Genomic DNA, 26,060 nt, shown 5'->3' with positions numbered 1-26,060 from the left:
AAATGATCCAATTAAGGAGGCCATTTAGTCAGCAGCAGCAGAAGTCCTGTGCCTGGACGCTCCAACAGCGGCCAGACACAAGCAGAAGCAGAAGCAGCAGAAGCAGCAGCAGCACCACCTTTTGTTTTTTGGCTGCAGCAGCAGCAAGGCCCACAAAGCTGGCTAGCTGGCTAGCCGGCAAGCAGGTAGCAATGAAAGTAGGAATCTTTCTTTTTAACCCTGTAAGGGGGTGGTGCACTGTACCCGAAGATACTGCCATATCGGGTCAATGCATAGGGCGACGGAAGCAAGCTTCGAAATCGGCCCCCGTTCTCAAAAATCCATTTAATATATGGTCCCCAGATAGGGGACGTATCAGATATTAAACTGATAAGAACAGATACTACACTTGATCTTAGCCAAAAGGCCGAGAAGCGATAACCGTGAAAGGGGCGGGCCCAACAAGGTGCCCTTCATGGGCACTATCACTGCTTGCTGTCAGGGAGGCTGCCAGACAATTTTCCATGCACACTCTGGGCTGGGGGGCAGTCAACCACCAGTACACACAGCAGAACCTAAACCCATACCATTATTGCTAAGCAGCAAGACAGGGGCCCATTGCACTCCCACGGGGCCTTTTTAAATGCAATCCATAACCCGGATTTGCCAGGAACCCTTCTTACTCCTCCTACTTGCATGTGACACTGGGCTTAGGATCTGCATAGGAAACACACACACAAGCACACACCTACCTTTGTTGCCTGCAGATGCCTCCTTGGCTGTCCCCAAACGGTATCAAACCAACACCCACGGGAAGCTGTAAGCATAGAGGACATGCCTGCACCCCATTGGACTTACCTGTGTGGGTTAAACCCGGGTTATTTGACAACCTATGGCGGTGATGTTTCTGCTCAGGCAGAGCAGTGCTGATGCTCCTCATAAAGCTGTCGCTGCTGTGAAGGTTCTAGGTGACATCACAAATCCCTATGGTTACATACACAACAAAGCTGGGTTGTTGTTGTTTACACTCTGCAAGGCCTGTGGAAGTGAGTGACATCATAGCACTGTAGTTCTGAGGGTTCTAGATGGATGCAACAATCTCCTGTTGCTTCTATGAAGGCCATAATAGACGACATCACCAAACAGCTCCATAGTCACATACACAGCAAAGGAGAGATGTTGTTTACACCTAGTGATGTCAGTGGTATTGAGTGACATCACAGCACAGTGCTAAGGCTCCTGGGCCTGGACACAGCAGCGGCTGCAATATCTCAACGGAGAATACGTTTATATATATGTGTGTGTGTGCGCGTATATATATATATATATATATATATATATATATATATATATATATTTCTCCGCCGAAATCACTTTTAAACCCATTTCCACCTTTTTTTCCCTTCTCTTCCTCTTACTTTTTTTTCACGTTTTTTTACGTTTTTCTCCTTTTCGCCTCTTTTCTGGGCGTATTCTTCTTCTTTTTCTTCTTTTTTTTCGTCTAATGCATACCCCATCAGTGCAGCAATGCTTATTCAATACCGCCAGCAGATGGAGACACTGGGGGATAATTTTCTAAGGATTTATACTGATTTTTCCTGTCTGAATTTGTCGCACAGAAAGTTGCAGGCCAAATATGTGTGACATTTCTGCGACTTTAGCTTCTAGACCATTTTTACAACATTATACATAGGTGCTGAATACATAAAAAGCGACTGTTCAGCGACAGACAAGTCGCATCGGCTGAAAGTAGGCCAGAATGTCAGTCCATGTTGGAGCAGGTTTAGATACAGTCTAAAGTATAGATCTCAAAGTCTGTGCACAGAATTTAGCAAGGGCCTCGCACCTTCTGATGCATCAGGTAGGTGCACAATAGCATAGCCTAACCCTCTGTACTTTGGTCTATATTGATGCGGGACATAGACAGCCAGCTGATGACCAATCCATTAGTGCAATGGATGGCTGGAAGCATTTGTCTTTGCCTTTGCAATACCACAGAAGCAATGCATGGTCAATGTACAGCAATGACACACCTGTGTGAACAGCCAGGAGACCCCCCCCCCCCCCATGTTATGTTACATAGTTACATAGTTAGTACGGTCGAAAAAAGACATATGTCCATCAAGTTCAACCAGGGAATTAAGGGGTAGGGGTGTGGCGCGATATTGGGGAAGGGATGAGATTTTATATTTCTTCATAAGCATTAATCTTATTTTGTCAATTAGGAACATTCAGCACCCACCCGCTATCAAGGCAGCTGCCTATCATGTCATGCCCTACCTGCACAGGTGTGCTGGCTACTCAAATGATCCAATTAAGGAGGCCATTTAGTCAGCAGCAGCAGAAGTCCTGTGCCTGGACGCTCCAACAGCGGCCAGACACAAGCAGAAGCAGAAGCAGCAGAAGCAGCAGCAGCACCACCTTTTGTTTTTTGGCTGCAGCAGCAGCAAGGCCCACAGGGCTGGCTAGCTGGCTAGCCAGCAAGCAGGTAGCAATGAAAGTAGGAATCTTTCTTTTTAACCCTGTAAGGGGGTGGTGCACTGTACCCGAAGATACTGCCATATCGGGTCAATGCATAGGGCGACGGAAGCAAGCTTCGAAATCGGCCCCCGTTCTCAAAAATCCATTTAATATATGGTCCCCAGATAGGGGACGTATCAGATATTAAACTGATAAGAACAGATACTACACTTGATCTTAGCCAAAAGGCCGAGAAGCGATAACCGTGAAAGGGGCGGGCCCAACAAGGTGCCCTTCATGGGCACTATCACTGCTTGCTGTCAGGGAGGCTGCCAGACAATTTTCCATGCACACTCTGGGCTGGGGGGCAGTCAACCACCAGTACACACAGCAGAACCTAAACCCATACCATTATTGCTAAGCAGCAAGACAGGGGCCCATTGCACTCCCACGGGGCCTTTTTAAATGCAATCCATAACCCGGATTTGCCAGGAACCCTTCTTACTCCTCCTACTTGCATGTGACACTGGGCTTAGGATCTGCATAGGAAACACACACACAAGCACACACCTACCTTTGTTGCCTGCAGATGCCTCCTTGGCTGTCCCCAAACGGTAACAAACCAACACCCACGGGAAGCTGTAAGCATAGAGGACATGCCTGCACCCCATTGGACTTACCTGTGTGGGTTAAACCCGGGTTATTTGACAACCTATGGCGGTGATGGTTCTGCTCAGGCAGAGCAGTGCTGATGCTCCTCATAAAGCTGTCGCTGCTGTGAAGGTTCTAGGTGACATCACAAATCCCTATGGTTACATACACAACAAAGCTGGGTTGTTGTTGTTTACACTCTGCAAGGCCTGTGGAAGTGAGTGACATCATAGCACTGTAGTTCTGAGGGTTCTAGATGGATGCAACAATCTCCTGTTGCTTCTATGAAGGCCATAATAGACGACATCACCAAACAGCTCCATAGTCACATACACAGCAAAGGAGAGATGTTGTTTACACCTAGTGATGTCAGTGGTATTGAGTGACATCACAGCACAGTGCTAAGGCTCCTGGGCCTGGACACAGCAGCGGCTGCAATATCTCAACGGAGAATACGTTTATATATATGTGTGTGTGTGCGCGTATATATATATATATATATATATATATATATATATATATATATATATTTCTCCGCCGAAATCACTTTTAAACCCATTTCCACCTTTTTTTCCCTTCTCTTCCTCTTACTTTTTTTTCACGTTTTTTTACGTTTTTCTCCTTTTCGCCTCTTTTCTGGGCGTATTATTCTTCTTTTTCTTCTTTTTTTTCGTCTAATGCATACCCCATCAGTGCAGCAATGCTTATTCAATACCGCCAGCAGATGGAGACACTGGGGGATAATTTTCTAAGGATTTATACTGATTTTTCCTGTCTGAATTTGTCGCACAGAAAGTTGCAGGCCAAATATGTGTGACATTTCTGCGACTTTAGCTTCTAGAGCATTTTTACAACATTAGACATAGGTGCTGAATACATAAAAAGCGACTGTTCAGCGACAGACAAGTCGCATCGGCTGAAAGTAGGCCAGAATGTCAGTCCATGTTGGAGCAGGTTTAGATACAGTCTAAAGTATAGATCTCAAAGTCTGTGCACAGAATTTAGCAAGGGCCTCGCACCTTCTGATGCATCAGGTAGGTGCACAATAGCATAGCCTAACCCTCTGTACTTTGGTCTATATTGATGCGGGACATAGACAGCCAGCTGATGACCAATCCATTAGTGCAATGGATGGCTGGAAGCATTTGTCTTTGCCTTTGCAATACCACAGAAGCAATGCATGGTCAATGTACAGCAATGACACACCTGTGTGAACAGCCAGGAGACCCCCCCCCCCCCCCATGTTATGTTACATAGTTACATAGTTAGTACGGTCGAAAAAAGACATATGTCCATCAAGTTCAACCAGGGAATTAAGGGGTAGGGGTGTGGCGCGATATTGGGGAAGGGATGAGATTTTATATTTCTTCATAAGCATTAATCTTATTTTGTCAATTAGGAACATTCAGCACCCACCCGCTATCAAGGCAGCTGCCTATCATGTCATGCCCTACCTGCACAGGTGTGCTGGCTACTCAAATGATCCAATTAAGGAGGCCATTTAGTCAGCAGCAGCAGAAGTCCTGTGCCTGGACGCTCCAACAGCGGCCAGACACAAGCAGAAGCAGAAGCAGCAGAAGCAGCAGCAGCACCACCTTTTGTTTTTTGGCTGCAGCAGCAGCAAGGCCCACAGGGCTGGCTAGCTGGCTAGCCAGCAAGCAGGTAGCAATGAAAGTAGGAATCTTTCTTTTTAACCCTGTAAGGGGGTGGTGCACTGTACCCGAAGATACTGCCATATCGGGTCAATGCATAGGGCGACAGAAGCAAGCTTCGAAATCGGCCCCCGTTCTCAAAAATCCATTTAATATATGGTCCCCAGATAGGGGACGTATCAGATATTAAACTGATAAGAACAGATACTACACTTGATCTTAGCCAAAAGGCCGAGAAGCGATAACCGTGAAAGGGGCAGGCCCAACAAGGTGCCCTTCATGGGCACTATCACTGCTTGCTGTCAGGGAGGCTGCCAGACAATTTTCCATGCACACTCTGGGCTGGGGGGCAGTCAACCACCAGTACACACAGCAGAACCTAAACCCATACCATTATTGCTAAGCAGCAAGACAGGGGCCCATTGCACTCCCACGGGGCCTTTTTAAATGCAATCCATAACCCGGATTTGCCAGGAACCCTTCTTACTCCTCCTACTTGCATGTGACACTGGGCTTAGGATCTGCATAGGAAACACACACACAAGCACACACCTACCTTTGTTGCCTGCAGATGCCTCCTTGGCTGTCCCCAAACGGTATCAAACCAACACCCACGGGAAGCTGTAAGCATAGAGGACATGCCTGCACCCCATTGGACTTACCTGTGTGGGTTAAACCCGGGTTATTTGACAACCTATGGCGGTGATGGTTCTGCTCAGGCAGAGCAGTGCTGATGCTCCTCATAAAGCTGTCGCTGCTGTGAAGGTTCTAGGTGACATCACAAATCCCTATGGTTACATACACAACAAAGCTGGGTTGTTGTTGTTTACACTCTGCAAGGCCTGTGGAAGTGAGTGACATCATAGCACTGTAGTTCTGAGGGTTCTAGATGGATGCAACAATCTCCTGTTGCTTCTATGAAGGCCATAATAGACGACATCACCAAACAGCTCCATAGTCACATACACAGCAAAGGAGAGATGTTGTTTACACCTAGTGATGTCAGTGGTATTGAGTGACATCACAGCACAGTGCTAAGGCTCCTGGGCCTGGACACAGCAGCGGCTGCAATATCTCAACGGAGAATACGTTTATATATATGTGTGTGTGTGCGCGTATATATATATATATATATATATATATATATATATATATATTTCTCCGCCGAAATCACTTTTAAACCCATTTCCACCTTTTTTTCCCTTCTCTTCCTCTTACTTTTTTTTCACGTTTTTTTACGTTTTTCTCCTTTTCGCCTCTTTTCTGGGCGTATTATTCTTCTTTTTCTTCTTTTTTTTCGTCTAATGCATACCCCATCAGTGCAGCAATGCTTATTCAATACCGCCAGCAGATGGAGACACTGGGGGATAATTTTCTAAGGATTTATACTGATTTTTCCTGTCTGAATTTGTCGCACAGAAAGTTGCAGGCCAAATATGTGTGACATTTCTGCGACTTTAGCTTCTAGAGCATTTTTACAACATTATACATAGGTGCTGAATACATAAAAAGCGACTGTTCAGCGACAGACAAGTCGCATCGGCTGAAAGTAGGCCAGAATGTCAGTCCATGTTGGAGCAGGTTTAGATACAGTCTAAAGTATAGATCTCAAAGTCTGTGCACAGAATTTAGCAAGGGCCTCGCACCTTCTGATGCATCAGGTAGGTGCACAATAGCATAGCCTAACCCTCTGTACTTTGGTCTATATTGATGCGGGACATAGACAGCCAGCTGATGACCAATCCATTAGTGCAATGGATGGCTGGAAGCATTTGTCTTTGCCTTTGCAATACCACAGAAGCAATGCATGGTCAATGTACAGCAATGACACACCTGTGTGAACAGCCAGGAGACCCCCCCCCCCCCCCCCCCATGTTATGTTACATAGTTACATAGTTAGTACGGTCGAAAAAAGACATATGTCCATCAAGTTCAACCAGGGAATTAAGGGGTAGGGGTGTGGCGCGATATTGGGGAAGGGATGAGATTTTATATTTCTTCATAAGCATTAATCTTATTTTATCAATTAGGAACATTCAGCACCCACCCGCTATCAAGGCAGCTGCCTATCATGTCATGCCCTACCTGCACAGGTGTGCTGGCTACTCAAATGATCCAATTAAGGAGGCCATTTAGTCAGCAGCAGCAGAAGTCCTGTGCCTGGACGCTCCAACAGCGGCCAGACACAAGCAGAAGCAGAAGCAGCAGAAGCAGCAGCAGCACCACCTTTTGTTTTTTGGCTGCAGCAGCAGCAAGGCCCACAGGGCTGGCTAGCTGGCTAGCCAGCAAGCAGGTAGCAATGAAAGTAGGAATCTTTCTTTTTAACCCTGTAAGGGGGTGGTGCACTGTACCCGAAGATACTGCCATATCGGGTCAATGCATAGGGCGACGGAAGCAAGCTTCGAAATCGGCCCCCGTTCTCAAAAATCCATTTAATATATGGTCCCCAGATAGGGGACGTATCAGATATTAAACTGATAAGAACAGATACTACACTTGATCTTAGCCAAAAGGCCGAGAAGCGATAACCGTGAAAGGGGCGGGCCCAACAAGGTGCCCTTCATGGGCACTATCACTGCTTGCTGTCAGGGAGGCTGCCAGACAATTTTCCATGCACACTCTGGGCTGGGGGGCAGTCAACCACCAGTACACACAGCAGAACCTAAACCCATACCATTATTGCTAAGCAGCAAGACAGGGGCCCATTGCACTCCCACGGGGCCTTTTTAAATGCAATCCATAACCCGGATTTGCCAGGAACCCTTCTTACTCCTCCTACTTGCATGTGACACTGGGCTTAGGATCTGCATAGGAAACACACACACAAGCACACACCTACCTTTGTTGCCTGCAGATGCCTCCTTGGCTGTCCCCAAACGGTATCAAACCAACACCCACGGGAAGCTGTAAGCATAGAGGACATGCCTGCACCCCATTGGACTTACCTGTGTGGGTTAAACCCGGGTTATTTGACAACCTATGGCGGTGATGGTTCTGCTCAGGCAGAGCAGTGCTGATGCTCCTCATAAAGCTGTCGCTGCTGTGAAGGTTCTAGGTGACATCACAAATCCCTATGGTTACATACACAACAAAGCTGGGTTGTTGTTGTTTACACTCTGCAAGGCCTGTGGAAGTGAGTGACATCATAGCACTGTAGTTCTGAGGGTTCTAGATGGATGCAACAATCTCCTGTTGCTTCTATGAAGGCCATAATAGACGACATCACCAAACAGCTCCATAGTCACATACACAGCAAAGGAGAGATGTTGTTTACACCTAGTGATGTCAGTGGTATTGAGTGACATCACAGCACAGTGCTAAGGCTCCTGGGCCTGGACACAGCAGCGGCTGCAATATCTCAACGGAGAATACGTTTATATATATGTGTGTGTGTGCGCGTATATATATATATATATATATATATATATATATATATATATATATTTCTCCGCCGAAATCACTTTTAAACCCATTTCCACCTTTTTTTCCCTTCTCTTCCTCTTACTTTTTTTTCACGTTTTTTTACGTTTTTCTCCTTTTCGCCTCTTTTCTGGGCGTATTATTCTTCTTTTTCTTCTTTTTTTTCGTCTAATGCATACCCCATCAGTGCAGCAATGCTTATTCAATACCGCCAGCAGATGGAGACACTGGGGGATAATTTTCTAAGGATTTATACTGATTTTTCCTGTCTGAATTTGTCGCACAGAAAGTTGCAGGCCAAATATGTGTGACATTTCTGTGACTTTAGCTTCTAGAGCATTTTTACAACATTATACATAGGTGCTGAATACATAAAAAGCGACTGTTCAGCGACAGACAAGTCGCATCGGCTGAAAGTAGGCCAGAATGTCAGTCCATGTTGGAGCAGGTTTAGATACAGTCTAAAGTATAGATCTCAAAGTCTGTGCACAGAATTTAGCAAGGGCCTCGCACCTTCTGATGCATCAGGTAGGTGCACAATAGCATAGCCTAACCCTCTGTACTTTGGTCTATATTGATGCGGGACATAGACAGCCAGCTGATGACCAATCCATTAGTGCAATGGATGGCTGGAAGCATTTGTCTTTGCCTTTGCAATACCACAGAAGCAATGCATGGTCAATGTACAGCAATGACACACCTGTGTGAACAGCCAGGAGACCCCCCCCCCCCCCCCATGTTATGTTACATAGTTACATAGTTAGTACGGTCGAAAAAAGACATATGTCCATCAAGTTCAACCAGGGAATTAAGGGGTAGGGGTGTGGCGCGATATTGGGGAAGGGATGAGATTTTATATTTCTTCATAAGCATTAATCTTATTTTGTCAATTAGGAACATTCAGCACCCACCCGCTATCAAGGCAGCTGCCTATCATGTCATGCCCTACCTGCACAGGTGTGCTGGCTACTCAAATGATCCAATTAAGGAGGCCATTTAGTCAGCAGCAGCAGAAGTCCTGTGCCTGGACGCTCCAACAGCGGCCAGACACAAGCAGAAGCAGAAGCAGCAGAAGCAGCAGCAGCACCACCTTTTGTTTTTTGGCTGCAGCAGCAGCAAGGCCCACAGGGCTGGCTAGCTGGCTAGCCAGCAAGCAGGTAGCAATGAAAGTAGGAATCTTTCTTTTTAACCCTGTAAGGGGGTGGTGCACTGTACCCGAAGATACTGCCATATCGGGTCAATGCATAGGGCGACGGAAGCAAGCTTCGAAATCGGCCCCCGTTCTCAAAAATCCATTTAATATATGGTCCCCAGATAGGGGACGTATCAGATATTAAACTGATAAGAACAGATACTACACTTGATCTTAGCCAAAAGGCCGAGAAGCGATAACCGTGAAAGGGGCGGGCCCAACAAGGTGCCCTTCATGGGCACTATCACTGCTTGCTGTCAGGGAGGCTGCCAGACAATTTTCCATGCACACTCTGGGCTGGGGGGCAGTCAACCACCAGTACACACAGCAGAACCTAAACCCATACTATTATTGCTAAGCAGCAAGACAGGGGCCCATTGCACTCCCATGGGGCCTTTTTAAATGCAATCCATAACCCGGATTTGCCAGGAACCCTTCTTACTCCTCCTACTTGCATGTGACACTGGGCTTAGGATCTGCATAGGAAACACACACACAAGCACACACCTACCTTTGTTGCCTGCAGATGCCTCCTTGGCTGTCCCCAAACGGTATCAAACCAACACCCACGGGAAGCTGTAAGCATAGAGGACATGCCTGCACCCCATTGGACTTACCTGTGTGGGTTAAACCCGGGTTATTTGAAAACCTATGGCGGTGATGGTTCTGCTCAGGCAGAGCAGTGCTGATGCTCCTCATAAAGCTGTCGCTGCTGTGAAGGTTCTAGGTGACATCACAAATCCCTATGGTTACATACACAACAAAGCTGGGTTGTTGTTGTTTACACTCTGCAAGGCCTGTGGAAGTGAGTGACATCATAGCACTGTAGTTCTGAGGGTTCTAGATGGATGCAACAATCTCCTGTTGCTTCTATGAAGGCCATAATAGACGACATCACCAAACAGCTCCATAGTCACATACACAGCAAAGGAGAGATGTTGTTTACACCTAGTGATGTCAGTGGTATTGAGTGACATCACAGCACAGTGCTAAGGCTCCTGGGCCTGGACACAGCAGCGGCTGCAATATCTCAACGGAGAATACGTTTATATATATGTGTGTGTGTGCGCGTATATATATATATATATATATATATATATATATATATATATATTTCTCCGCCGAAATCACTTTTAAACCCCTTTCCACCTTTTTTTCCCTTCTCTTCCTCTTATTTTTTTTTCACGTTTTTTTACGTTTTTCTCCTTTTCGCCTCTTTTCTGGGCGTATTATTCTTCTTTTTCTTCTTTTTTTTCGTCTAATGCATACCCCATCAGTGCAGCAATGCTTATTCAATACCGCCAGCAGATGGAGACACTGGGGGATAATTTTCTAAGGATTTATACTGATTTTTCCTGTCTGAATTTGTCGCACAGAAAGTTGCAGGCCAAATATGTGTGACATTTCTGCGACTTTAGCTTCTAGAGCATTTTTACAACATTATACATAGGTGCTGAATACATAAAAAGCGACTGTTCAGCGACAGACAAGTCGCATCGGCTGAAAGTAGGCCAGAATGTCAGTCCATGTTGGAGCAGGTTTAGATACAGTCTAAAGTATAGATCTCAAAGTCTGTGCACAGAATTTAGCAAGGGCCTCGCACCTTCTGATGCATTAGGTAGGTGCACAATAGCATAGCCTAACCCTCTGTACTTTGGTCTATATTGATGCGGGACATAGACAGCCAGCTGATGACCAATCCATTAGTGCAATGGATGGCTGGAAGCATTTGTCTTTGCCTTTGCAATACCACAGAAGCAATGCATGGTCAATGTACAGCAATGACACACCTGTGTGAACAGCCAGGAGACCCCCCCCCCCCCCCCATGTTATGTTACATAGTTACATAGTTAGTACGGTCGAAAAAAGACATATGTCCATCAAGTTCAACCAGGGAATTAAGGGGTAGGGGTGTGGCGCGATATTGGGGAAGGGATGAGATTTTATATTTCTTCATAAGCATTAATCTTATTTTGTCAATTAGGAAGATTCAGCACCCACCCGCTATCAAGGCAGCTGCCTATCATGTCATGCCCTACCTGCACAGGTGTGCTGGCTACTCAAATGATCCAATTAAGGAGGCCATTTAGTCAGCAGCAGCAGAAGTCCTGTGCCTGGACGCTCCAACAGCGGCCAGACACAAGCAGAAGCAGAAGCAGCAGAAGCAGCAGCAGCACCACCTTTTGTTTTTTGGCTGCAGCAGCAGCAAGGCCCACAGGGCTGGCTAGCCAGCAAGCAGGTAGCAATGAAAGTAGGAATCTTTCTTTTTAACCCTGTAAGGGGGTGGTGCACTGTACCCGAAGATACTGCCATATCGGGTCAATGCATAGGGCGACGGAAGCAAGCTTCGAAATCGGCCCCCGTTCTCAAAAATCCATTTAATATATGGTCCCCAGATAGGGGACGTATCAGATATTAAACTGATAAGAACAGATTTTTTTTGATTGAAAGAGCTTTATTTTCCGTTCAGTCATTACAAGTCGTACAATAAATTACAGTCACACAAAGCATGATAGTACGATACACAGCAAAGGTTCCCTAAGCTATACATCGCACACCATGCTACTCTAACATTCAGCTCAATCCTGCAATATAAAGGCACAAGAGATCAAACAAAAACCAAATAATACAATCTGTGATCGGGGTAGGGGTGTGGGCGACTATGTGGGGGTAGGGAGGGGGCAGATCACAGGGCCAAACTGTTGGGCTGTATCTTCAGGGGGACATGGGAGAAGGAGAGGGGTCTTCACTCCTCTTCTTCCTCATCAACGGCCGAGCTGTCCAAGATGGAATAGTCTCTAAGCAGGTTCTTGATGAACCTGCGGCAGTCCCGGACGGACATGTTTTCCCTGTTGATCACGAGGCGGTTCCTGGCAAGCCACACTGCGTCCTTAAAACAGTTCATAAGGCGCCAGGCCTCCTGGATGGCCTCCACGTCGTGGGTCCCAGGGAACAGGCCGTAAAGCACCGAATGGTACGATAGGCAGCTCCTGGGCACTGAGTCTCTGAGTTCCTGTTCTAGGGCGTCCAACAGACCCTGTGCAAAGGGGCACTGCCAAAACACGTGGAAAGATGTTTCCTCCACGTAGGGGCAACGGGGGCAGTACCGGGTCTTGCACAGGTTGCGGGCATGCATGAATGACCTGAGAGAGAGACCTCCCATGACGGCCATCCACGACAAGTCCTTGTGTCCATTGGTAAGCCGCTTTGAGGCCACATTGTTCCAAACTGTCTCTGCAGTGGCTGCGGGGAGTCCCGGAACCAGCTCGGTCGAGTCCTTAGCTCGGATGAGCTTGTGGATTGTCTTCGGCTTCCATAGGTCTGGTTTCAGTCCTTCCAGCTGGTGCTCCCTCACAAACCGGACAACATCCCCATAGAACCAGGGAGTGTTCCAGTTGTAAGGGATGGAGCTGTCCCATTTGTCCCAGCCCAGCTGTCTCCAGAGGGGCATGAGAAGCAAGCGAGACATGGACCTGCCCGCTGAGCCAGTCTTTTCTACAAGAGTCCGCTGCACCGTGACACATGCAAAGGAGGCCCTCAGCAGAGCGGGGATGTCGGGTATTCCCTTCCCACCCTTGCGGGGTTCCTTGTACATCACGGTCCTCTTGACTCTGTCCATTTTGCCCCAGACGAAGCCAAACACTGTCCGGGTGATGGCCTTGCAAACGGTGGTATGGGGAGGCCAGGCCTGTGCGGTATATTGGAGCACAGGCAAAACTTCACTCCGCAGGACAAGTGCCTTGCCTTCCATCGTGAGCTTTCTGGAGCTCCACAGTCCGATCTTCGAGTTTATCCTTCCTAGTCGGTCTTGCCAAGACTTAAGGGCCGCTCCTTCCTTCCCGAACCAGACTCCAAGAATTTGAATGAAGTCCGGCTTAACGGCAAAGGGGAAGGGGGCGGGAGAAGCCAGGTGCCATTCCCCGAAGAGCATGGCCTCCGACTTCCCGCAGTTGACTTTTGCCCCCGAAGCTCTGCCGAAGTCCTCGCAGGTCTGGACGAGTGCAGTCACCGAACGCTGGTCAGCGCAGAAGACGGTCACGTCGTCCATGTAGAGCGAGCACTTGACCTCGTGGCGATCTGGTCCTGGTGCGGTGATCCCTCTGATCTCTCCATTCTGCCGGATAGTCTCAGCGAAGAGCTCTATAACACAAACAAAAAGGAGAGGTGAAAGAGGGCAGCCTTGTCTAACCCCTGAAAGAATGGAAAAGGGGTCAGTCTTCCAGCCGTTCACCAACACCGTGCTGTAAATGTCAAAATACATAACGTTAACAAAAGAGCAAAACATCTTCCCCAGACCCAGCCTGCGCAAAACCCTGTCCATGAATGCGTGGGAGACACGGTCGAACGCCTTCTCCTGATCTAAGCTGACCAGGGCGGCGCGGCCCCCGCGGTCCTGGATGTAATGGACCGTGTCTCTCACAAGGGCAAGGCTGTCGGCAATCCTGCGGCCAGGAATGCTGCAGGTCTGGTCCGGATGGACGATCTGCCCCATGACAGGTTTCAGCCTGTTGGCCAGCACCTTGGCGAGGATCTTGTAGTCCACGTTCAGGAGAGAGATGGGACGCCAGTTTTTCAGGTCACATCTCTCCCCCTTCCGCTTATACAAGATCGTGATCATCCCTTCCCTCAACGACGGAGGCATTCTGCCCCCCACCACCATCTCCTCGTACACCTCCAACAGGTCCGGACAGATCAGGTCACCCAGCGCTACGTAGAGCTCGGCCGGGAGACCGTCACTGCCCGGGGTCCTGCCGGGCTTAAAGGATTTAGCGGCAGAGAGCAGCTCCCCCACCGTCAAGGGATCGTCCATAGCCGCCGCACCTGCGGGATCAACAACGTTAGTGACACCTGACAGGAACCTCTCGGCGGCTTCGGGGTCGGATGACTTGGGGGCGTAGAGGTTGCTGTAGAAGTCGTGGACGACCCCCATCACTTCCTCCTTGCCGCTCCTCATGTGTCCGGTCTCATCTCGTAGCTCAGTCAGGGGCGTGTGGCCGGCATGGAGCTTCCTGAAAAAGAAAGAGTTACATTTCTCACCCTTCTCCAGGTTCTCCACCTTGGAACGAAAGACGATTCGCTTGGATTCCTCCTCAAAGTGCCTTTTCAAGCTCTTTTTGGTCTCCTCCAGCTCCTCCCTGACGTCCCAGCCACACTGGAGCAGGTCCTGCAGGGACCGCAGCTCGCGCTGCAGTTTCCTCAAGTTCCACTTCTTCGCACACGCCTGTTGTCTGCCTTTTGCCTGAAAGAAACAACGGAATTCGACTTTAACATATTCCCACCAATCGCTGATGCACTTGAACAGACATTTGTCATTTCGCCATACAAGGTAAGCATCCCTAAGTTCCTCCATGACCTCCCTCTGCTCCAACAGGGCACAATTCAACTTCCAGGAGCCCGGGCCAGGTGGGAATCCATGGCCCAGAGTCCCCCGGAATCGAATGGCCCTGTGGTCAGAGAAGAAGCAGGGGACCATAGAGTACGACACCTTTCTGACTGCTCTCGAAGTGAAGATGAAGTCTATCCGAGAACGGAGCGAGCCATCGGGGCGGCTCCACGTATAGTTTACGGAGCCGTTCCCGATGGACCCGACAACGTCCTGCAAGGATGCCTCCGTCACCATCTCAATCAGCAGTTTAGACGTCACGTCCAGATTGGCGGATGTGCCAGAACTGCGCCCGTCCACCTCAATGGGGCAGTTGAAGTCACCACCCAACACTACTGCTCTAGTGGTGGCGAGTTCAGCCCGCAGGGCCTGGAGAACCTCCAGTCGGACATCCCTCTCAGGGGAGGCATACACGCTGATGAGCCGCACGGGCTCACCCGCCCAGGAACCGTCTGCGACAAGAAGTCTGCCACAGACGAGCTCCCGGACGGAATCAAGTGCAAAGTTACCTCCCCTGATCAGGATGGCCACCCCCGCAGACCTATTGTCGCCCCCACCAGACCAGTAGGAAGGGCCGTGAGGCCACTGCCTGGCCAGATGGTTGTAAGACCTAGAAGCAGACAAAGCACATTCCTGCAACATGTAAACATCACACCTCTGGGAATCTAAGAACGTAAGAACAGTCTGAAATCTAAACCAAGCTCTAATACTCCTCACATTAATGCAGAAGATGTTGAGATCAGCCATGGGAATAAAAAGAGAGGTTAGTTCTGATACTAGTTACCAGTCTGGTCGGACGGGTCCTCTTCTCTGGCGCCTGTCGGCTCCTGTGGCTTCTCGTAGCGCCCTTCCAAGAACTCGTCGTAGACCGTGTTGGACGGAGTGTCCAGGATTTTCTTAACCTCTGGGTCCTGCAGCAGCTCCTCCATAGATTGAGCTTGGACTGGCTCTGCTTGGACCTGCTCCACTTGGGCCTGCTCCATCACCTCCTCTCCTTCTGAAGCTTCAAGGCTCTCGCAGACCTGCTCCATCTCCTCCTCCTCATCTGAAGCTTGAGGGGTCTCGCAGGTCTCGATTATTTTTCTTTTGTGGGACTCTTCTGATACGTTGTCCCTTCCTTTCCTCTTCCTCTGTATGGTACCTGGGGGAGGAAGCACAGGAAAGTCCTCCGAAGGGCGGGCACCAGCAGCTGGAGGGGGGTTAGGTGCTGCTGGGCCAGGAGAGAAAGGAGGCTGGGTGGGGCGGGGGGCAGGAGAGAGTGCCCGGGCAGGGGAGGACGGGGCAGGGGTGGGCCGGGCAGGGGAGGACGGGGCAGGGGTGGGCCGGGCAGGGGAGGACGGGGCAGGGGTGGGCCGGGGTGGGGTACGGGGGGCAGGGGTGGGCCGGGGTGGGGTACGGGGGGCAGGGGTGGGGCGGGATGGGGCAGGAGGGGCGGGGGTGGGACGGGGTGGGGCGGGGGTGGGACGGGATGGGGCAGGAGGGGCAGGGGTGGGACGGGATGGGGCAGGAGGGGCAGGGGTGGGACGGGATGGGGCAGGGGTGGGACGGGATGGGGCAGGGGTGGGGCGGGATGGGGCAGGAGATGGGGCGGGAGGGGCAGGGGATGGGGCGGGAGGGGCAGGGGAGGGGCGGGACGGGGCAGGGGTGGTGGCTTTCGCCTTCTTACCCTCCTTGGTCGGCTTGGCCATCCGTGGTGTTGGCTCCGGAGCTGGGGCTGGCTTCGGTGCTCTCGCTGCCACAGATGCCCATGTTCTCTCCCTCTGGGGGCAGTCCTTGTAGCTGTGGGCTGCCAGTCCGCAGAGGTTGCAGGTCTTGCTCTTGGGGCAGTCCTTGGTCGTGTGACCTGTCACACGGCAATACCTGCAGGCATCCTCCGTACAGTCCTTGCCCTCGTGGCCCATCTTGCCACATCTCCTGCAGGTCTGCGGCATGTCCGGGTAGAAGATAAGTCCTGTGGAGTTGCCCAAGGAAAATGTCGTTGGCAGGTGCTGTAGTCCGTCTGGAGAAGCAGGGTTCTTGTTGAGTCTGACGACCACAGACCACTTGCAGGTCCAGTATCCGAGTGAGTTCAGGATGCGGGTGGGCTCCCTCACCACGGTGCAGAAGCGCTTCAGGAAGGTCGAGATGTCCGTGCCTGGGGTGTGTGGGTTCCGCATTGAGACCGTCACCCGCCTCTCCTCTCTTTGAATAAGGCAGTTGCCCACAAAGCGAGAGAAAGGGGATTCGGGACTCGCCGCTTTCACCACCTCCCAGTATCTTCTACAGGTCCCAATGGTGGCAAAGGTGATGTAGAAGATTCCCGAAAAGAAGGTTGCTATTCCCAGGGTGTCAGCCGTGGGGAAGCCTTGATCCGCCAGCATCTTCTTGCAGAACACGTCGTGGGACATGTCCGGCACCCTTCCGTCCACGGGCTTGAGCTTCAAGGCAACAGTCTGCCTCATCCAGGGCTCCAGGGTTGGAGCTTCCAGGTTAGGAATTCTGCCGCCCTTCTGCCTTGCCGTGGTGGAGGTTGAAGCTTGCTGTGGTTGGGGCTGGACCTCCAGGCCTTGCCCTGCAGCCTCCTGGGTGGACTTGCTGGTTGAGGCCATGGCTTCTTCCAGCAGGCTCTTTTCCGCTTCCTTGCTTGCTTGTGGAGAGAGGCTTCGCAAAGTCTTCTTTCCCGGGTGGGAGGAGCTATGCAGATCCGGTCCCGGTGGGAGGAGCTATGCAAATCCTTCTCCAGAGGCAGCGAGTTTCTTCGAAAAGATTCTGCGCCGCCTTCCTCTTCGCCGCTGTTCCGGAATTCACCGCCGATTCCCTTCTTCCAGGTTCTTCGTCGGCTTCTTCCGGAGCTGCAGTCTTCAAGATCTTCTCCTTCTTCAGATGTTCCGAGGCAGGCAGGAGACGATCTTCAGGTGGTATGCTCTAGAGAAATGCGGTTCTAATAAGAACGAAAAGTACTGCAATCGTACTACGCAAAATCTCTACCACAATGCTTGGAGTTCTTCAGACCGTAGCGATCATGGTATCTCCCCTGCCAGGTAAGTATAAACTGATAAGAACAGATACTACACTTGATCTTAGCCAAAAGGCCGAGAAGCGATAACCGTGAAAGGGGCGGGCCCAACAAGGTGCCCTTCATGGGCACTATCACTGCTTGCTGTCAGGGAGGCTGCCAGACAATTTTCCATGCACACTCTGGGCTGGGGGGCAGTCAACCACCAGTACACACAGCAGAACCTAAACCCATACCATTATTGCTAAGCAGCAAGACAGGGGCCCATTGCCGATGGAGACACTGGGGGATAATTTTCTAAGGATTTATACTGATTTTTCCTGTCTGAATTTGTCGCACAGAAAGTTGCAGGCCAAATATGTGTGACATTTCTGCGACTTTAGCTTCTAGAGCATTTTTACAACATTATACATAGGTGCTGAATACATAAAAAGCGACTGTTCAGCGACAGACAAGTCGCATCGGCTGAAAGTAGGCCAGAATGTCAGTCCATGTTGGAGCAGGTTTAGATACAGTCTAAAGTATAGATCTCAAAGTCTGTGCACAGAATTTAGCAAGGGCCTCGCACCTTCTGATGCATCAGGTAGGTGCACAATAGCATAGCCTAACCCTCTGTACTTTGGTCTATATTGATGCGGGACATAGACAGCCAGCTGATGACCAATCCATTAGTGCAATGGATGGCTGGAAGCATTTGTCTTTGCCTTTGCAATACCACAGAAGCAATGCATGGTCAATGTACAGCAATGACACACCTGTGTGAACAGCCAGGAGACCCCCCCCCCCCCCCCATGTTATGTTACATAGTTACATAGTTAGTACGGTCGAAAAAAGACATATGTCCATCAAGTTCAACCAGGGAATTAAGGGGTAGGGGTGTGGCGCGATATTGGGGAAGGGATGAGATTTTATATTTCTTCATAAGCATTAATCTTATTTTGTCAATTAGGAACATTCAGCACCCACCCGCTATCAAGGCAGCTGCCTATCATGTCATGCCCTACCTGCACAGGTGTGCTGGCTACTCAAATGATCCAATTAAGGAGGCCATTTAGTCAGCAGCAGCAGAAGTCCTGTGCCTGGACGCTCCAACAGCGGCCAGACACAAGCAGAAGCAGAAGCAGCAGAAGCAGCAGCAGCAGCACCACCTTTTGTTTTTTGGCTGCAGCAGCAGCAAGGCCCACAGGGCTGGCTAGCTGGCTAGCCAGCAAGCAGGTAGCAATGAAAGTAGGAATCCTTCTTTTTAACCCTGTAAGGGGGTGGTGCACTGTACCCGAAGATACTGCCATATCGGGTCAATGCATAGGGCGACGGAAGCAAGCTTCGAAATCGGCCCCCGTTCTCAAAAATCCATTTAATATATGGTCCCCAGATAGGGGACGTATCAGATATTAAACTGATAAGAACAGATACTACACTTGATCTTAGCCAAAAGGCCGAGAAGCGATAACCGTGAAAGGGGCGGGCCCAACAAGGTGCCCTTCATGGGCACTATCACTGCTTGCTGTCAGGGAGGCTGCCAGACAATTTTCCATGCACACTCTGGGCTGGGGGGCAGTCAACCACCAGTACACACAGCAGAACCTAAACCCATACCATTATTGCTAAGCAGCAAGACAGGGGCCCATTGCACTCCCACGGGGCCTTTTTAAATGCAATCCATAACCCGGATTTGCCAGGAACCCTTCTTACTCCTCCTACTTGCATGTGACACTGGGCTTAGGATCTGCATAGGAAACACACACACAAGCACACACCTACCTTTGTTGCCTGCAGATGCCTCCTTGGCTGTCCCCAAACGGTATCAAACCAACACCCACGGGAAGCTGTAAGCATAGAGGACATGCCTGCACCCCATTGGACTTACCTGTGTGGGTTAAACCCGGGTTATTTGACAACCTATGGCGGTGATGGTTCTGCTCAGGCAGAGCAGTGCTGATGCTCCTCATAAAGCTGTCGCTGCTGTGAAGGTTCTAGGTGACATCACAAATCCCTATGGTTACATACACAACAAAGCTGGGTTGTTGTTGTTTACACTCTGCAAGGCCTGTGGAAGTGAGTGACATCATAGCACTGTAGTTCTGAGGGTTCTAGATGGATGCAACAATCTCCTGTTGCTTCTATGAAGGCCATAATAGACGACATCACCAAACAGCTCCATAGTCACATACACAGCAAAGGAGAGATGTTGTTTACACCTAGTGATGTCAGTGGTATTGAGTGACATCACAGCACAGTGCTAAGGCTCCTGGGCCTGGACACAGCAGCGGCTGCAATATCTCAACGGAGAATACGTTTATATATATGTGTGTGTGTGCGCGTATATATATATATATATATATATATATATATATATATATATATTTCTCCGCCGAAATCACTTTTAAACCCATTTCCACCTTTTTTTCCCTTCTCTTCCTCTTACTTTTTTTTCACGTTTTTTTACGTTTTTCTCCTTTTCGCCTCTTTTCTGGGCGTATTATTCTTCTTTTTCTTCTTTTTTTTCGTCTAATGCATACCCCATCAGTGCAGCAATGCTTATTCAATACCGCCAGCAGATGGAGACACTGGGGGATAATTTTCTAAGGATTTATACTGATTTTTCCTGTCTGAATTTGTCGCACAGAAAGTTGCAGGCCAAATATGTGTGACATTTCTGCGACTTTAGCTTCTAGAGCATTTTTACAACATTATACATAGGTGCTGAATACATAAAAAGCGACTGTTCAGCGACAGACAAGTCGCATCGGCTGAAAGTAGGCCAGAATGTCAGTCCATGTTGGAGCAGGTTTAGATACAGTCTAAAGTATAGATCTCAAAGTCTGTGCACAGAATTTAGCAAGGGCCTCGCACCTTCTGATGCATCAGGTAGGTGCACAATAGCATAGCCTAACCCTCTGTACTTTGGTCTATATTGATGCGGGACATAGACAGCCAGCTGATGACCAATCCATTAGTGCAATGGATGGCTGGAAGCATTTGTCTTTGCCTTTGCAATACCACAGAAGCAATGCATGGTCAATGTACAGCAATGACACACCTGTGTGAACAGCCAGGAGACCCCCCCCCCCCCCCATGTTATGTTACATAGTTACATAGTTAGTACGGTCGAAAAAAGACATATGTCCATCAAGTTCAACCAGGGAATTAAGGGGTAGGGGTGTGGCGCGATATTGGGGAAGGGATGAGATTTTATATTTCTTCATAAGCATTAATCTTATTTTGTCAATTAGGAACATTCAGCACCCACCCGCTATCAAGGCAGCTGCCTATCATGTCATGCCCTACCTGCACAGGTGTGCTGGCTACTCAAATGATCCAATTAAGGAGGCCATTTAGTCAGCAGCAGCAGAAGTCCTGTGCCTGGACGCTCCAACAGCGGCCAGACACAAGCAGAAGCAGAAGCAGCAGAAGCAGCAGCAGCACCACCTTTTGTTTTTTGGCTGCAGCAGCAGCAAGGCCCACAGGGCTGGCTAGCTGGCTAGCCAGCAAGCAGGTAGCAATGAAAGTAGGAATCTTTCTTTTTAACCCTGTAAGGGGGTGGTGCACTGTACCCGAAGATACTGCCATATCGGGTCAATGCATAGGGCGACGGAAGCAAGCTTCGAAATCGGCCCCCGTTCTCAAAAATCCATTTAATATATGGTCCCCAGATAGGGGACGTATCAGATATTAAACTGATAAGAACAGATACTACACTTGATCTTAGCCAAAAGGCCGAGAAGCGATAACCGTGAAAGGGGCGGGCCCAACAAGGTGCCCTTCATGGGCACTATCACTGCTTGCTGTCAGGGAGGCTGCCAGACAATTTTCCATGCACACTCTGGGCTGGGGGGCAGTCAACCACCAGTACACACAGCAGAACCTAAACCCATACCATTATTGCTAAGCAGCAAGACAGGGGCCCATTGCACTCCCACGGGGCCTTTTTAAATGCAATCCATAACCCGGATTTGCCAGGAACCCTTCTTACTCCTCCTACTTGCATGTGACACTGGGCTTAGGATCTGCATAGGAAACACACACACAAGCACACACCTACCTTTGTTGCCTGCAGATGCCTCCTTGGCTGTCCCCAAACGGTATCAAACCAACACCCACGGGAAGCTGTAAGCATAGAGGACATGCCTGCACCCCATTGGACTTACCTGTGTGGGTTAAACCCGGGTTATTTGACAACCTATGGCGGTGATGGTTCTGCTCAGGCAGAGCAGTGCTGATGCTCCTCATAAAGCTGTCGCTGCTGTGAAGGTTCTAGGTGACATCACAAATCCCTATGGTTACATACACAACAAAGCTGGGTTGTTGTTGTTTACACTCTGCAAGGCCTGTGGAAGTGAGTGACATCATAGCACTGTAGTTCTGAGGGTTCTAGATGGATGCAACAATCTCCTGTTGCTTCTATGAAGGCCATAATAGACGACATCACCAAACAGCTCCATAGTCACATACACAGCAAAGGAGAGATGTTGTTTACACCTAGTGATGTCAGTGGTATTGAGTGACATCACAGCACAGTGCTAAGGCTCCTGGGCCTGGACACAGCAGCGGCTGCAATATCTCAACGGAGAATACGTTTATATATATGTGTGTGTGTGCGCGTATATATATATATATATATATATATATATATATATATATATATATATATTTCTCCGCCGAAATCACTTTTAAACCCATTTCCACCTTTTCTTCCCTTCTCTTCCTCTTACTTTTTTTTCACGTTTTTTTACGTTTTTCTCCTTTTCGCCTCTTTTCTGGGCGTATTATTCTTCTTTTTCTTCTTTTTTTTCGTCTAATGCATACCCCATCAGTGCAGCAATGCTTATTCAATACCGCCAGCAGATGGAGACACTGGGGGATAATTTTCTAAGGATTTATACTGATTTTTCCTGTCTGAATTTGTCGCACAGAAAGTTGCAGGCCAAATATGTGTGACATTTCTGCGACTTTAGCTTCTAGAGCATTTTTACAACATTATACATAGGTGCTGAATACATAAAAAGCGACTGTTCAGCGACAGACAAGTCGCATCGGCTGAAAGTAGGCCAGAATGTCAGTCCATGTTGGAGCAGGTTTAGATACAGTCTAAAGTATAGATCTCAAAGTCTGTGCACAGAATTTAGCAAGGGCCTCGCACCTTCTGATGCATCAGGTAGGTGCACAATAGCATAGCCTAACCCTCTGTACTTTGGTCTATATTGATGCGGGACATAGACAGCCAGCTGATGACCAATCCATTAGTGCAATGGATGGCTGGAAGCATTTGTCTTTGCCTTTGCAATACCACAGAAGCAATGCATGGTCAATGTACAGCAATGACACACCTGTGTGAACAGCCAGGAGACCCCCCCCCCCCATGTTATGTTACATAGTTACATAGTTAGTACGGTCGAAAAAAGACATATGTCCATCAAGTTCAACCAGGGAATTAAGGGGTAGGGGTGTGGCGCGATATTGGGGAAGGGATGAGATTTTATATTTCTTCATAAGCATTAATCTTATTTTGTCAATTAGGAACATTCAGCACCCACCCGCTATCAAGGCAGCTGCCTATCATGTCATGCCCTACCTGCACAGGTGTGCTGGCTACTCAAATGATCCAATTAAGGAGGCCATTTAGTCAGCAGCAGCAGAAGTCCTGTGCCTGGACGCTCCAACAGCGGCCAGACACAAGCAGAAGCAGAAGCAGCAGAAGCAGCAGCAGCACCACCTTTTGTTTTTTGGCTGCAGCAGCAGCAAGGCCCACAAAGCTGGCTAGCTGGCTAGCCAGCAAGCAGGTAGCAATGAAAGTAGGAATCTTTCTTTTTAACCCTGTAAGGGGGTGGTGCACTGTACCCGAAGATACTGCCATATCGGGTCAATGCATAGGGCGACGGAAGCAAGCTTCGAAATCGGCCCCCGTTCTCAAAAATCCATTTAATATATGGTCCCCAGATAGGGGACGTATCAGATATTAAACTGATAAGAATAGATACTACACTTGATCTTAACCAAAAGGCCGAGAAGCGATAACCGTGAAAGGGGCGGGCCCAACAAGGTGCCCTTCATGGGCACTATCACTGCTTGCTGTCAGGGAGGCTGCCAGACAATTTTCCATACACACTCTGGGCTGGGGGGCAGTCAACCACCAGTACACACAGCAGAACCTAAACCCATACCATTATTGCTAAGCAGCAAGACAGGGGCCCATTGCACTCCCACGGGGCCTTTTTAAATGCAATCCATAACCCGGATTTGCCAGGAACCCTTCTTACTCCTCCTACTTGCATGTGACACTGGGCTTAGGATCTGCATAGGAAACACACACACAAGCACACACCTACCTTTGTTGCCTGCAGATGCCTCCTTGGCTGTCCCCAAACGGTATCAAACCAACACCCACGGGAAGCTGTAAGCATAGAGGACATGCCTGCACCCCATTGGACTTACCTGTGTGGGTTAAACCCGGGTTATTTGACAACCTATGGCGGTGATGGTTCTGCTCAGGCAGAGCAGTGCTGATGCTCCTCATAAAGCTGTCGCTGCTGTGAAGGTTCTAGGTGACATCACAAATCCCTATGGTTACATACACAACAAAGCTGGGTTGTTGTTGTTTACACTCTGCAAGGCCTGTGGAAGTGAGTGACATCATAGCACTGTAGTTCTGAGGGTTCTAGATGGATGCAACAATCTCCTGTTGCTTCTATGAAGGCCATAATAGACGACATCACCAAACAGCTCCATAGTCACATACACAGCAAAGGAGAGATGTTGTTTACACCTAGTGATGTCAGTGGTATTGAGTGACATCACAGCACAGTGCTAAGGCTCCTGGGCCTGGACACAGCAGCGGCTGCAATATCTCAACGGAGAATACGTTTATATATATGTGTGTGTGTGCGCGTATATATATATATATATATATATATATATATATATATTTCTCCGCCGAAATCACTTTTAAACCCATTTCCACCTTTTTTTCCCTTCTCTTCCTCTTACTTTTTTTTCACGTTTTTTTACGTTTTTCTCCTTTTCGCCTCTTTTCTGGGCGTATTATTCTTCTTTTTCTTCTTTTTTTTCGTCTAATGCATACCCCATCAGTGCAGCAATGCTTATTCAATACCGCCAGCAGATGGAGACACTGGGGGATAATTTTCTAAGGATTTATACTGATTTTTCCTGTCTGAATTTGTCGCACAGAAAGTTGCAGGCTAAATATGTGTGACATTTCTGCGACTTTAGCTTCTAGAGCATTTTTACAACATTATACATAGGTGCTGAATACATAAAAAGCGACTGTTCAGCGACAGACAAGTCGCATCGGCTGAAAGTAGGCCAGAATGTCAGTCCATGTTGGAGCAGGTTTAGATACAGTCTAAAGTATAGATCTCAAAGTCTGTGCACAGAATTTAGCAAGGGCCTCGCACCTTCTGATGCATCAGGTAGGTGCACAATAGCATAGCCTAACCCTCTGTACTTTGGTCTATATTGATGCGGGACATAGACAGCCAGCTGATGACCAATCCATTAGTGCAATGGATGGCTGGAAGCATTTGTCTTTGCAATACCACAGAAGCAATGCATGGTCAATGTACAGCAATGACACACCTGTGTGAACAGCCAGGAGACCCCCCCCCCCCCCCATGTTATGTTACATAGTTACATAGTTAGTACGGTCGAAAAAAGACATATGTCCATCAAGTTCAACCAGGGAATTAAGGGGTAGGGGTGTGGCGAGATATTGGGGAAGGGATGAGATTTTATATTTCTTCATAAGCATTAATCTTATTTTGTCAATTAGGAACATTCAGCACCCACCCGCTATCAAGGCAGCTGCCTATCATGTCATGCCCTACCTGCACAGGTGTGCTGGCTACTCAAATGATCCAATTAAGGAGGCCATTTAGTCAGCAGCAGCAGAAGTCCTGTGCCTGGACGCTCCAACAGCGGCCAGACACAAGCAGAAGCAGAAGCAGCAGAAGCAGCAGCAGCACCACCTTTTGTTTTTTGGCTGCAGCAGCAGCAAGGCCCACAGGGCTGGCTAGCTGGCTAGCCAGCAAGCAGGTAGCAATGAAAGTAGGAATCTTTCTTTTTAACCCTGTAAGGGGGTGGTGCACTGTACCCGAAGATACTGCCATATCGGGTCAATGCATAGGGCGACGGAAGCAAGCTTCGAAATCGGCCCCCGTTCTCAAAAATCCATTTAATATATGGTCCCCAGATAGGGGACGTATCAGATATTAAACTGATAAGAACAGATACTACACTTGATCTTAGCCAAAAGGCCGAGAAGCGATAACCGTGAAAGGGGCGGGCCCAACAAGGTGCCCTTCATGGGCACTA

General features: G+C 48.8%; 9 non-coding genes and 2 pseudogenes across 9 annotated transcripts; all 11 read right to left on the bottom strand.

Moving 5' to 3' along the window:
* Positions 1–227: 227 nt before the first annotated feature.
* On the bottom strand, positions 228–418 carry LOC130339339 (U2 spliceosomal RNA). Its single transcript, XR_008879727.1, has one exon. It is a non-coding gene; the product is annotated as a U2 spliceosomal RNA (small nuclear RNA).
* A 2,091-nt stretch (positions 419–2,509) lies between these two features.
* On the bottom strand, positions 2,510–2,700 carry LOC130339338 (U2 spliceosomal RNA). Its single transcript, XR_008879726.1, has one exon. It is a non-coding gene; the product is annotated as a U2 spliceosomal RNA (small nuclear RNA).
* A 2,094-nt stretch (positions 2,701–4,794) lies between these two features.
* On the bottom strand, positions 4,795–4,985 carry LOC130339246 (U2 spliceosomal RNA). The gene has a single exon (XR_008879652.1). It is a non-coding gene; the product is annotated as a U2 spliceosomal RNA (small nuclear RNA).
* Positions 4,986–7,077: 2,092 nt separating this feature from the next.
* LOC130339337 (U2 spliceosomal RNA) lies at positions 7,078–7,268 on the bottom strand. The gene has a single exon (XR_008879725.1). It is a non-coding gene; the product is annotated as a U2 spliceosomal RNA (small nuclear RNA).
* A 2,093-nt stretch (positions 7,269–9,361) lies between these two features.
* Positions 9,362–9,552, bottom strand: LOC130339336 (U2 spliceosomal RNA). Its single transcript, XR_008879724.1, has one exon. It is a non-coding gene; the product is annotated as a U2 spliceosomal RNA (small nuclear RNA).
* Positions 9,553–11,635: 2,083 nt separating this feature from the next.
* On the bottom strand, positions 11,636–11,811 carry LOC130339279 (U2 spliceosomal RNA; annotated as a pseudogene).
* Positions 11,812–17,649: 5,838 nt separating this feature from the next.
* Positions 17,650–17,820, bottom strand: LOC130339288 (U2 spliceosomal RNA; annotated as a pseudogene).
* Positions 17,821–18,989: 1,169 nt separating this feature from the next.
* LOC130339335 (U2 spliceosomal RNA) lies at positions 18,990–19,180 on the bottom strand. The gene has a single exon (XR_008879723.1). It is a non-coding gene; the product is annotated as a U2 spliceosomal RNA (small nuclear RNA).
* Positions 19,181–21,270: 2,090 nt separating this feature from the next.
* Positions 21,271–21,461, bottom strand: LOC130339334 (U2 spliceosomal RNA). The gene has a single exon (XR_008879722.1). It is a non-coding gene; the product is annotated as a U2 spliceosomal RNA (small nuclear RNA).
* A 2,093-nt stretch (positions 21,462–23,554) lies between these two features.
* LOC130339274 (U2 spliceosomal RNA) lies at positions 23,555–23,745 on the bottom strand. Its single transcript, XR_008879678.1, has one exon. It is a non-coding gene; the product is annotated as a U2 spliceosomal RNA (small nuclear RNA).
* Positions 23,746–25,823: 2,078 nt separating this feature from the next.
* Positions 25,824–26,014, bottom strand: LOC130339333 (U2 spliceosomal RNA). Its single transcript, XR_008879721.1, has one exon. It is a non-coding gene; the product is annotated as a U2 spliceosomal RNA (small nuclear RNA).
* Between the last annotated feature and the right edge of the window lie 46 nt (positions 26,015–26,060).

Source organism: Hyla sarda, unplaced genomic scaffold (genome assembly GCF_029499605.1).
Source record: "Hyla sarda isolate aHylSar1 unplaced genomic scaffold, aHylSar1.hap1 scaffold_540, whole genome shotgun sequence".
Classification (NCBI taxonomy): domain Eukaryota; kingdom Metazoa; phylum Chordata; class Amphibia; order Anura; family Hylidae; genus Hyla; species Hyla sarda.
Note: the sequence above shows the minus strand (reverse complement) of the source record. Positions and strands in the feature narration are given on the sequence as shown.